At 40.6% G+C, this 12,175-nt stretch overlaps 1 non-coding gene across 1 annotated transcript; it reads left to right on the forward strand.

Annotated features, from left to right (window-relative positions):
- Nucleotides 1-8,345: 8,345 nt before the first annotated feature.
- Nucleotides 8,346-8,452, forward strand: LOC141687751 (small nucleolar RNA R71). Its single transcript, XR_012561235.1, has one exon. It is a non-coding gene; the product is annotated as a small nucleolar RNA R71 (small nucleolar RNA).
- The last annotated feature ends 3,723 nt before the right edge of the window (nt 8,453-12,175 follow it).

Raw genomic sequence — 12,175 nt, forward strand, 5'->3', positions numbered from 1 at the left:
CATAAGACGAATACGCACAACCAATACTAGATATCATGCAATCATCACATACTAAAGTATTAAACAATTAACTAAAGAATTCCATAATAAATCCGTTGCAACCCCATGATCACGATTAGCCCATAATAAAACTTATCGCCATCATGGGTTCATATGAAATCATGATAAACAAACACAAGAAAATAATAACTAAACTGATTATATTAAAACAGAGTACGTCACAAGAGTAAATAAGTCAAAGCAAGAAAACTAGCATCCAACGTTACAACGAAACAAGAATCACAAGAATATATGCTTCCTCTTCGTTGCTGTGTGCTAAATCGGTCTTCTTCCTTATCTCCTTCGCTTCTTGCGCAAAATACAATCTAAAACATAATCTCCTCTTACTACTCTATGAAAACGTCTCAAATATACCTATATAATAGTCCCATAAAACTCAGATTACATAGAAGTTGGAAGCCAAATAGAAGTAGAAGTCTAAAATAATATATCTTTTTCCCTGACCCTGCGCGGCCGCTCAGCATTTCTGCACGGGCGTGCAAGGCTGCTGCGCGGCCGCTCAGCATTGCTGCGCGGGCGCGCAGGATCCTTCTGGAAAAATTCCATGTTTGCTCCATTTCTTCGCCGTAATCTGCCCGTTCTTTTCCTCTCGCAATGGTGAACACATGCCAAGGCTTATTCTTGATGATTCCTCCTCCGAAATGCAACTAATACCCTGAAATGCATAAACACTAGAAAAACGCATCAAATACACAAAATACTTGATTTCAAGACACCAATTTAAGCCATTTTAAGACGTTCTAAGTGGTATAAAATGCCACTTATCACACCCCCAAACTTAAATCGATGCTTGTCCTCAAGCGTCACAGACTCAAAAACAAATAAAAATATGCATGAATGCAATCTATATGAAAATGCAACGATCCCCCTTACTACAATTAACCAACCAAATTGCCACATCTCAACGAATGCAGTTAGACACTAAAGATCAATAAACTCATACAAACGGACATACCGCCAGAAACGTGGTGTGTGCAAATGCTTAACAGATATGCTTTGGAACTAGACCAATTACTATGACTAGACTATCCTCAAGGCAATCCTACGATTATACAAAGAATAAAAATTCTAGGCACAAAGTGATATACAACACTACAAGAACTCTGGAGCTTACTACGGAATCGTGCTTTTTATTTACAACTCAAATGCTTATTTGACCGTGCAATGAGTGAGGTCCACAAAAGACTTATACATTGGTATCCATGTAACGAGCGTTAGGTTAGCGGATCCCAGACTCTAAAAGCCTTAGGTCACTAGGCACAAAGTCCCCTAAGAACTTAATAACTCGAATACCAAAGAGCCCACTCTTGATCAATTATGCAAATTTTTTTTTTCTCTGAGCAAGTGCGTTTCGCTCCATCTTGCTCAACCCTAGACTACTCACATAACATGCGAGCCGGCTACTAGCCATTTGACGCCTAGCCACAACTAGCAACAAATTCCATTTTTACTCCATTTTTTTTTCTTTTTCATGCCTTTACCACTAAAAACCTATTATCAAATTCTAAGCATAATAAATAGATTATCCTCGAAAATAATCAGATCATAACAACAATCTAGTCCTTAAGCATTCTCTAAGACTTAGTGACAATACAAGTGCTTCTAGCATGCATATCAACCTACACAACTTAATATCACTTTAATGCTATCACTACACTCGCATCAATATCACAATTCAGTCGATAAATCATTGCAAAAGGGATCATGGTATATGCATGAGTTATATGATATGACAAACAAATAAAGCTATATATAAAAAAAAACTATATGGTAAAAATTATGCAACTATATGAACTAACTATCATGAATATGCAGCTATATGACACACACAAAATATTCCTTAACTACCACCACCAAACTTAAAATCTTCACTGTCCCCAGTGAAGGTAGTAGAAAGGAACACAGGGTATACCTACTCGGAGTCATCATCATCATCACCCTCAGTGGGTGGAGTATCAGGCGGCGGGTATGCAGAGTCCTCACCATAAACTGGCCACTGGATATCAGCTCCAAGGCCTCGAAAAGTAGTCCCTAACGCAAGAGTGAGCTCCTGAGCAAACCTGCTCTGCGTCTCATACATGGCATCCATCCGCCGTGAAAGCCTCCTATACTGGGCATCACCCATCCCAGCACCCTCCTGAGCTCTCGAAGAACTAGCCTCACCATGCCCTGGCCTGGCCATAGTAGCACCTCGTGCTGGACGCCCTCCTGGAAGACGATAACCCAGCCCATGCTCCTCAGGCTCACCACCGGTCCACTCCTGCATCCCATTCAGAGTGCCAGAATCTATCGGAGCTGCTGGCAACTGCAACTGCTCATGAGCCGGCCAGTTCACTCCTACTGCTCGGCATAGCTTTGTAACCGTGGATGCATAAGGGATGTTAATATGCTTTGCTCCCCTCAAAAACTTCAGAATTCCTTGGTAGATAAACTCACCAAGGTCCACATAGTATTCCTCATTCAGAATTCCCCACAACAACTGTGCTCTATCAACTGTGACCTCGTGTGCATGTGAAGAAGGCAAAATATTAGCACATATAAATGCATTCCATGCACGGGCATACCTGTTCATGGCGATCGCCGGAAAGTGACGATACTCATTATTGGCTGGACTGCGGTTCCAAACTGTGCCCGGTCGACAGAGAGTCGCACAAATCAAATCCAAGTCAAAGTCCTCAGCAGTCTTTTCATTCCAGTTCTCCTCCTCGGGCTTCCTCTCTCGCTGTCCAATCACACGGAGAATCGCCGCAGGATGATAATCAACCGTCAGCCCACGAACTACAGAAAACCCATTCTTTTCAGCCTTCGCGTTCGCGTAGAACTCGCGAACAACACTCATCGGTACTGCTTCGGGTGACTCACAAAAAGCTATCCACCCCTTCTCTGCAATCATGGGCAACAACTCACCATCCCTCCCTGATGGTAAAAACCCCCTCTCCTTCAGAATCAGCTTCCCCAACAGCCTAGTGTACTCCTCCTCCGCGGCTCTGTCAGTTAACCAAGGCCTTGCAGCAGTACCCCTTGATGAATCAGCAGTAGGAACTGTGCTGCTGCTGTCAATAGTGCGTGCTCTCTTGGGTGCCATTGATTTGTGAACAAAAGTGTGTAAGAACTGATTTTTGATGTTTATGAGAGGGTTTAAGTGTAGGAAGTTTGTGGGAGATATGTGGGATAGGTGTATGGAGTAGGTTAAATTAGATTAGGAGTGGGGTTGAGGGATAAAATCATGGGGTAATGGGAAAAGAATTCGTGGGTTTATGGGCTGTGATGGGTTTTTGTGTGTTTTTTTTTTTCTGAACTGTAAAAAATTTTCTGGAACTCGACCCCTGCGCGGCCGCTCAGCATTTCTGCGCGGGCGCGCAGCAAGCTGCGCGGCCACTCAGCATAGCTGCGCGGGCGCGCAGAGGGTCTTTTTCAGCCCCTGTTTTCTGATTTTTTTTGTGTTTTTGGATAGGTTATTAACTTCTAAGGGTTCCTGTAACAACAATTCATGGGTTGCCTCCCACGCAGCGCTTCTTTTTCGTCATTAGCTTGACGTTCCGTACCTTTCTCACGTAGTCAACAACATGGCACGAACCACCTCTCGGTTTGCCATGTCCCCATAGTAGTGTTTCAACCGCTGACCGTTAACCTTGAATGTTTGGTCCGAATCATTCTCAAAAATTTCCACCGCTCCATGTGGAAACACAGTTTTGACAATAAAAGGTCCAGACCACCTTGATTTCAACTTCCCAGGAAAAAGTCGGAGCCGAGAGTTGAATAACAGAACTTGTTGCCCTGGCACAAATAACTTAGGATGTAGCTTCCTATCGTGCCACCTCTTCACCTTTTCCTTATACATTTTGTTATTCTTGTACGCTTGAAGTCGAAATTCATCAAGTTCATTAAGCTGAAGCATTCTTTTCTTACCAGCTGCATCTAAATCCAGGTTCAATTTCTTCAATGCCCAGTAGGCCTTATGCTCAAGCTCCGCCGGTAGATGACATCCCTTACCGTACACCAACTGAAATGGTGACATCCCAAGTGGAGTTTTGTATGCTGTTCTGTAAGCCCAAACAGCTTCATCGAGCTTTAAAGACCAATCCTTCCTTGACGGACAAACAACCTTCTCTAGAATGCGCTTTATCTCTCTGTTAGACACTTCCGCTTGACCATTTGTTTGCGGATGATAGGCGGTAGCTACTCGATGATTCACATTATAATGCTGCATCATAGAAGTGAACTTACGGTTGCAAAAATGCGATCCTTCATCACTTATGATTACCCGAGGTGTTCCAAACCTTGTGAAAATTTGCTTATGAAGAAAATTTAGCACTGCCTTTGCATCATTTGTCGGTAAAGCTTTTACTTCGACCCATTTTGAGACATAATCGACTGCCAGCAAGATGTACTGATTATTGCAAGATGATATAAAAGGCCCCATGAAATCGATTCCCCATACATCAAAGACCTCGACTTCAAGCATCACATTTAATGGCATCTCATCCTTCCTTGACAAATTTCCCACTCTTTGGCAACGATCACACCTTAAAACAAACTGATGAGCATCCTTGAACAAAGTAGGCCAGAAAAAACCTGCTTGCAGAATACGAGCTGCCGTCTTCTCACCTCCATAGTGTCCACCATAAACCGTGGAATGGCAGTCTCGTAATATCCCCTCCGTCTCACAGAATGGGATACATCTCCTGATGATCTGGTCAGCTCCCTGTCTAAACAAATATGGTTCATCCCACATATACCACTTCACCTCATGCAGAAACTTCTTCTTTTGAGCGGATGTCAAATTAGGAGGCATTATATTGCTGACAAGATAGTTTACAATATCTGCAAACCATGGTTCTTCCTCCTGAATTGCAAACAACTGCTCATCCGGAAAAGATTCATTGATTAACGTCCTATCTTGTGAAGTAGAATCGGGATTCTCCAACCTAGAGAGATGGTCAGCTACTTGATTCTCAGTACCTTTTCTATCTTTGATCTCTAACTCAAATTCTTGAAGTAAAAGCACCCAATGAATGAGTCTCGGCTTCGAATCCTTCTTAGAAACCAGATAGCGAATAGCTGCATGATCAGTGAATACTGTCACTTTCGTACCAAGCAGATAAGATCGAAATTTCTCAAAGCCAAAGACTATAGCCAAAAGCTCCTTCTCAGTAGTGGTGTAGTTTAATTGGGCCCCATTTAAAGTCTTACTCGCATAGTAGACCACATGGAAGAGATTTTTCTTGTGCTGTCCCAGAACTGCACCTACCGCATAATCACTCGCATCACACATCATCTCAAACGGTTTTGTCCAATCTGGTGCTGTAATAACTGGTGCCGTGATCAAACTCTCCTTGAGAGTCTCGAATGCTGCCAAACATTCATCATCAAATTTAAAAGGCACATCTTTCTCAAGTAAATTGCACAACGGCTTAGATATCTTTGAAAAGTCCTTGATGAATCGCCGATAAAAACCCGCATGACCGAGAAAACTACGGATTCCTTTCACCGAATTAGGTGGGGGAAGATTTTCAATGACTCCCACCTTGGCCTTGTCCACCTCCAGACCTTTGCTAGAGACCTTATGCCCAAGGATAATGCCTTCACGCACCATGAACTGACATTTCTCCCAATTAAGCACCAAATTAGTTTCCACGCATCTTTTGAGTACGGTGCGCAGATTATCTAAACATTCATCATATGAGTGTCCAAAGACGGAGAAGTCATCCATGAACACTTCGACGTTATTTCCAATCATGTCAGAGAATATAGCCATCATACATCTCTGAAAGGTGGCCGGGGTGCCACATAACCCAAACGAAACTCTACGAAAAGTAAATGTGCCAAATGGACAAGTGAAGGTAGTCTTTTCCTGATCCTCTGGTGCAATACAAATCTGATTATACCCGGAATAACCATCCAGAAGATAAAAATACTCATGTCCCGCCAATCTGTCAAGCATTTGATCAATGAATGGGAGAGGGAAGTGATCCTTTCTTGTGGCTTTGTTCAATTTCCTATAATCCATGCATACTCTCCATCTTGTAACTGTTCGAGTAGGGATGAGCTCATTCTTTTCATTTGCGACCACAGTGATACCTCCTTTCTTAGGAACACATTGTACAGGGCTCACCCACGAGCTATCAGAAATAGGATAAATGATGCCTGCATCTAGCCATTTCAGAATTTCTTTCTTCACCACCTCCTTCATGATGGGATTCAGTCTTCGTTGCTGTTCCACAGTTGGCTTACTTCCTTCCTCTAGCAGAATTTTATGCATACAATATGAAAGACTTATCCCCTTGATGTCTGCTATGGTCCATCCTATAGCCGATTTGAATTCTCTCAAAATCCTTAAGAGCTTATCTTCCTCACTACCTGAAAGGTCAGCTAAAATAATAACAGGTAACGTAGATGAATCACCTAAAAAAGCATACCTCAAGTGTTCAGGTAATGGTTTAAGCTCCAAGGTAGGTGCTTCCTCTATTGATGGTTTGAGCTTCCCTTCAGCATTCTTAAGGTCAGAAGTACCAAGAGATTCAAATGGTATGTCGAGCTTTCGCTTCCATGGAGAAGCGTTCAGATATTGTAATTGATCGTTGCTATCTTCATCATCACTGTCAAATTCCCCCACTAAGGCCTTTTCCAATGCATCAGACATTAGCATGTGATCGAGTTCCGAAGTAACCGCAGAATCAATCACATCCAATTTTAAGCACTCCTCATCTTCTGTAGGGAATTTCATTGTCTTGAATACGTTGAAGGTCATATCCTGATCTTGGACCCGCATAGTAAGTTCCCCTTTTTGCACATCTATCAAGGTATGGCCAGTAGCCAAGAAAGGCCTCCCCAAGATTATGGGAATCTTCTTATCTTCCTCAAAATCCAGAATAACAAAATCTGCAGGAAAGAAGAGCTTATCCACCTTGACAAGCACATCCTCAACTATGCCCCTTGGGTAAGTAATGGAACGGTCAGCCAATTGTAGCGACATGTATGTGGGTTTTGGATCAGGCAGATCCAGCTTTTTAAAGATCGACAAGGGCATCAGATTAATGCTTGCTCCCAAATCACAAAGGCACTTGTCAAAAGTTAGATTGCCAATGGTGCAAGGAATGGTGAAGCTTCCTGGATCTTTCAGTTTTGGTGGTAACTTTTGCTGCAGAACAGCGCTGCATTCTTCCGTGAGAGCAACGGTTTCAAGGTCATCCAGTTTCACCATCCTTGAAAGAATAGTCTTCATAAACTTCGCATAACTAGGCATTTGTTCCAGAGCCTCAGCGAAAGGTATATTGATGTGAAGTTTCTTGAACACCTCCAGAAACTTCCCGAACTGTCTATCCAGCTTTTGTTGCTGCAATCTCTTAGGAAAAGGTGGTGGAGGATAGATCTGTTTCTCCCCTGTATTAGCCTCAGGCAGAGTGTGTTCAACAGTAGTCTTCCTTGGTTCCGCCGCTTTCTCCTTTTGCTTAAATTCTTCATCTCTAACTTCAGCTTCGACTTCTTTTGCCTTTTCAGCATCAGCTACTTTTCCAGACCTTAAGGTAATAGCCTTGACTTGCTCTTTAGCTTCCTTCCTGCCTGGTACTTCCGTGTCACTGGGAAGAGTGCCAGGTTGACGATTGAGCACTGCATTGGCTAATTGACCGATTTGATTTTCCAAGGTCTTGATAGAAACCGCCTGACTCTTGCACAACAGCTTAAGTTCCTCAAAATCAGCACTAGTAGGTGCAGCTGCACTTCCCTGTTGAGGATATGATTGCCTTGTAGCATACTGCTGTGGTTGCTGGAATCCAGGTGGGTTAAACTGTTTACTCACTCCTTGGTGATATGGTGGCTGAATAGCATTCTGATTATTCCCCCAGCTGAAATTTGGATGATTTCTGTTGTTAGGATGATAGGTCGCTGGCACAGGCTGCTGTTGTCGCTGATAATTATTCACATACTGAACATATTCGTTGACAAGAGAACACTGATCCGTAGCATGAGAACCTGCACAAAGCTCACAAACCATAGTTATTTGATTAACTCCATACGTAGCCAAAGAATCAACCTTCATTGATAGCGCTTGGAGCTGGGCTGCAATAGCGGTGGCTGTATCAACTTCCAGAATACCTGCTACCTTGCCTGATGTCATTCTCTGAGTTGGGTTCTGATGCTCATTTGCAGCCATCGTCTCGATAAGATTGTACGCCTCGGTATAGCTTTTAGCCCATAAGGCGCCTCCAGCTGCTGCATCGAGCATGGGCCGAGATTGGGCCCCCAAACCATTATAAAAACCAGTGATTACCATCCAATCCGGCATTCCATGATGTGGACATTTTCTCAACATTTCCTTGTAGCGTTCCCACGCCTCGCACATAGATTCTGTAGGTTGCTGCGCAAACTGAGTAAGAGCACTCCTCATAGCAGCAGTCTTTGCCATTGGATAAAACTTCACCAGAAACTTTTGCGCAAGATCTTGCCACGTAGTGATTGACCCAGCTGGTTCAGAATGTAACCAGTCTTTAGCTTTATCCCTCAGTGAGAATGGGAAAAGCCTCAACTTGATAGCCTCATCAGTCACGCCATTATACTTAAAAGTGCTGCAGATCTCGACAAAATTCCTTATGTGCATGTTGGGGTCTTCAGTTGCCGCTCCTCCAAAAGAAACAGAATTCTGCACTATCTGAATAGTGCCCGGCTTGATTTCAAAGGTGTTAGCTTGAATAGCCGGATGAAGGATGCTTGACTGAATGTCATCAATTTTAGGCCGAGAAAAATCCATAAGAGCTAGATCAGCTTGAACAATACGATCTCCCATGTTTACTGGTTCTTTCTGCTCAGTTCCTGAATCCGAATCCTCAAAATCTAACTTCTCCGGAGTATCAAGAACTTCGTCTTTCTCCTCAGCTATATCTAAGGTCCTCTTGCGAGCACGAGAACGAGTTTGCATAAACGCTTGCTAAAGTACCTGAAACATAACCGAAAAGAGTAATTAACTACTACGTCCTAATCACTGAGTCCTAATGACCAATGATGGTAAGTACATAAACTAAACAAATACGCCGAGTCCCCGGCAGCGGCGCCAAAAACTTGTTAGGGCGAAATCACGCACTAATATTCACGCAAGTATACGCGTTCGCAAGTAATATAGAATACTTTCTAGTTCGTTCCCTCAGAGACTCAGACTAATTTATTGTCTAATTTAACTCACTCACCAATGTATGACTACTTCTCAATGTTAAGATAATAACACTTAAAATTGTTGATTAAATATTAACTATAATTAACTACTTAATTAACCACTTAACTAACACTTCAATTTATCAATAATAAAACACTCATGAGATCACAACTTCATTATTACTTCCTTCTATAGCCATAGTTATTACCTTTAGCATGTGACAGTGATGATATTAATCGAATAACACGAAACTGATAAAAGCCAACTTTCATTATACTAATACCATTCTACCAAACATCCACAATTATGATAGAAGTTGAATAGTCATCAATTATGTTGAGTTCCTATATGTCTACAGAAATTGACAACACAACGATTTAAGCACAAGTTATTCCTTTTTGATTATATAGGGCAAATAAAACTGTTAGATTTACCCACTAATCATGCACAACGTACATGAACCTATGCTAGCATGGCAAGTTCTAAATCTCAAGATCCACCGTCGCTTCACAAGAGATTAACACCCTATCTTATATGTTCACGATGCACATAAGAAGAATACGCACAACCAATACTAGATATCATGCAATCATCACATACTAAAGTATTAAACAATTAACTAAAGAATTCCATAATAAATCCGTTGCAACCCCATGATCACGATTAGCCCATAATAAAACTTATCGCCATCATGGGTTCATATGAAATCATGATAAACAAACACAAGAAAATAATAACTAAACTGATTATATTAAAACAGAGTACGTCACAAGAGTAAATAAGTCAAAGCAAGAAAACTAGCATCCAACGTTACAACGAAACAAGAATCACAAGAATATATGCTTCCTCTTCGTTGCTGTGTGCTAAATCGGTCTTCTTCCTTATCTCCTTCGCTTCTTGCGCAAAACACAATCTAAAACATAATCTCCTCTTACTACTCTATGAAAACGTCTCAAATATACCTATATAATAGTCCCATAAAACTCAGATTACATAGAAGTTGGAAGCCAAACAGAAGTAGAAGTCTAAAATAATATATCTTTTTCCCCGACCCTGCGCGGCCGCTCAGCATTTCTGCGCGGGCGCGCAAGGCTGCTGCGCGGCCGCTCAGCATTGCTGCGCGGGCGCGCAGGACCCTTCTGGAAAAATTCCATGTTTGCTCCGTTTCTTCGCCGTAATCTGCCCGTTCTTTTCCTCTCGCAATGGTGAACACATGCCAAGGCTTATTCTTGATGATTCCTCCTCCGAAATGCAACTAATACCCTGAAATGCATAAACACTAGAAAAACGCATCAAATACACAAAATACTTGATTTCAAGACACCAATTTAAGCCATTTTAAGACGTTCTAAGTGGTATAAAATGCCACTTATCAGTTTCCCAGTTCAATGTTCGAGCTAGGATTCCAGATTATTATTGATCGAGCTAGCAGAAGCTTATTACAGTAGTAAGATAGTACGGTTGTAAGAATAATTGCATATCAGTTGTAAATTAAATTAGTTGGGATTTGGTATGTTGTAATAAGAGTTAAGGTTGTGGCTTGTTTTCATACTTTAACCTGTTGCGATCTGTGATTATGTAAAGCAGGGTCATTGCAAATAATATTTTATATACAGGTTTATATATTGAGTATGCATTGTGGACCCCAAACTTCTGACCCGGGTTTGGAGGGCGCCTCATAATTCGAGTTGGTTGAATATCAAAAATTGTAAACTATTTTACTTATTAGAAATATAAGTCGTTGATAGGATTAGTAATATGGATTACGATTATGATATTTGTGATTAGAAAACCCGGAACGAGTGCAATTCAGAGAATGTATCTTGAACTTTAGGCAAGTTTACAAACCCTACTTTTGAGAACTGTTGTGTTGTGGTCGTTTTTAAATATTGTAATATATGTATTATATGCATGATGATGTATTACGATGTTTTACAAATTGTGATATATTGAATCATATGATATTTAATGATTTTGGTATTAGAGATATTTTGGTTTACGAGTTAAGATAAATTGCTTTACTCGAATATTGATGATTTGGTATAAGAGTATTTGTTGGTGAGACTGCGTATCTGTATGAACAGTTACGTGATAACTCAACACGATAACAACACTAGAACATGACAGGTTAATAATACTACGTCTACACAGAAATTAGGAAGAATGAAGACAGGGCAAATACAAAAAATCAGAAGATTAGAAGAAGGCCTGAAGTTTGTCTAGAGGTCACTGAAAAAAGTTCATTAATATGATCATACCTCAGTGAAGAACAAAGGTTAAAGACTTTAAGTGTTTCATAAATGTTGAAGATTCAGTATACAAGTGCTACCTGAAGATTTCAGTGTATTGGCATTGATTGAAGATAGACAGTGTTCGTAGCATAGGAATCTGAAGAATTGAAGACATGGTATAGACAGAGGTTAATGAAGACGTTGTCTAAAGTACCATAAAGGATTCCAGTGAAAGTACAGTTGTTTATTGATAGACAGTGTTCGAAGCAATAAAGTTAAGGCAAGCTTAACAATGTAATCAAGGCTATAATATCAAGACCTGAATCGGGATTAGTCATCTGTGAACTAGACCAATAGTACTAGGCGTCAACAGCTCATGAAAGGAATCTGGGTAATATTTATAGAAGAATTGTTAAGTTGAGGAACGTACTTGGATTGAACGTCTATCTGTTAAAGTATGAGAAAAGGTGCGCGGGGTATACGGCTAAACAACTCAGGGGACTGGCGAAGCTCAAAGTTTAATTAATAAATTAAATAAATTTATTTAGTGGACTTTAATATAATTTATTTAATAAACTTAAAATGATTTATCTTATAAACTTTAAATAAGTTTATTTTATAAATCTAAATTAGTTTATTAATATAAGTTATATTTAAGTTTATTTTATAAATTAATTTAGTTACAATTTAAACTTAAAAAGAAAAAGAAAAGAAAAAAAAAGAGAAAAACAAAAAC

Source organism: Apium graveolens, chromosome 9 (assembly GCF_009905375.1).
Source record: "Apium graveolens cultivar Ventura chromosome 9, ASM990537v1, whole genome shotgun sequence".
Lineage (NCBI taxonomy): Eukaryota > Viridiplantae > Streptophyta > Magnoliopsida > Apiales > Apiaceae > Apium > Apium graveolens.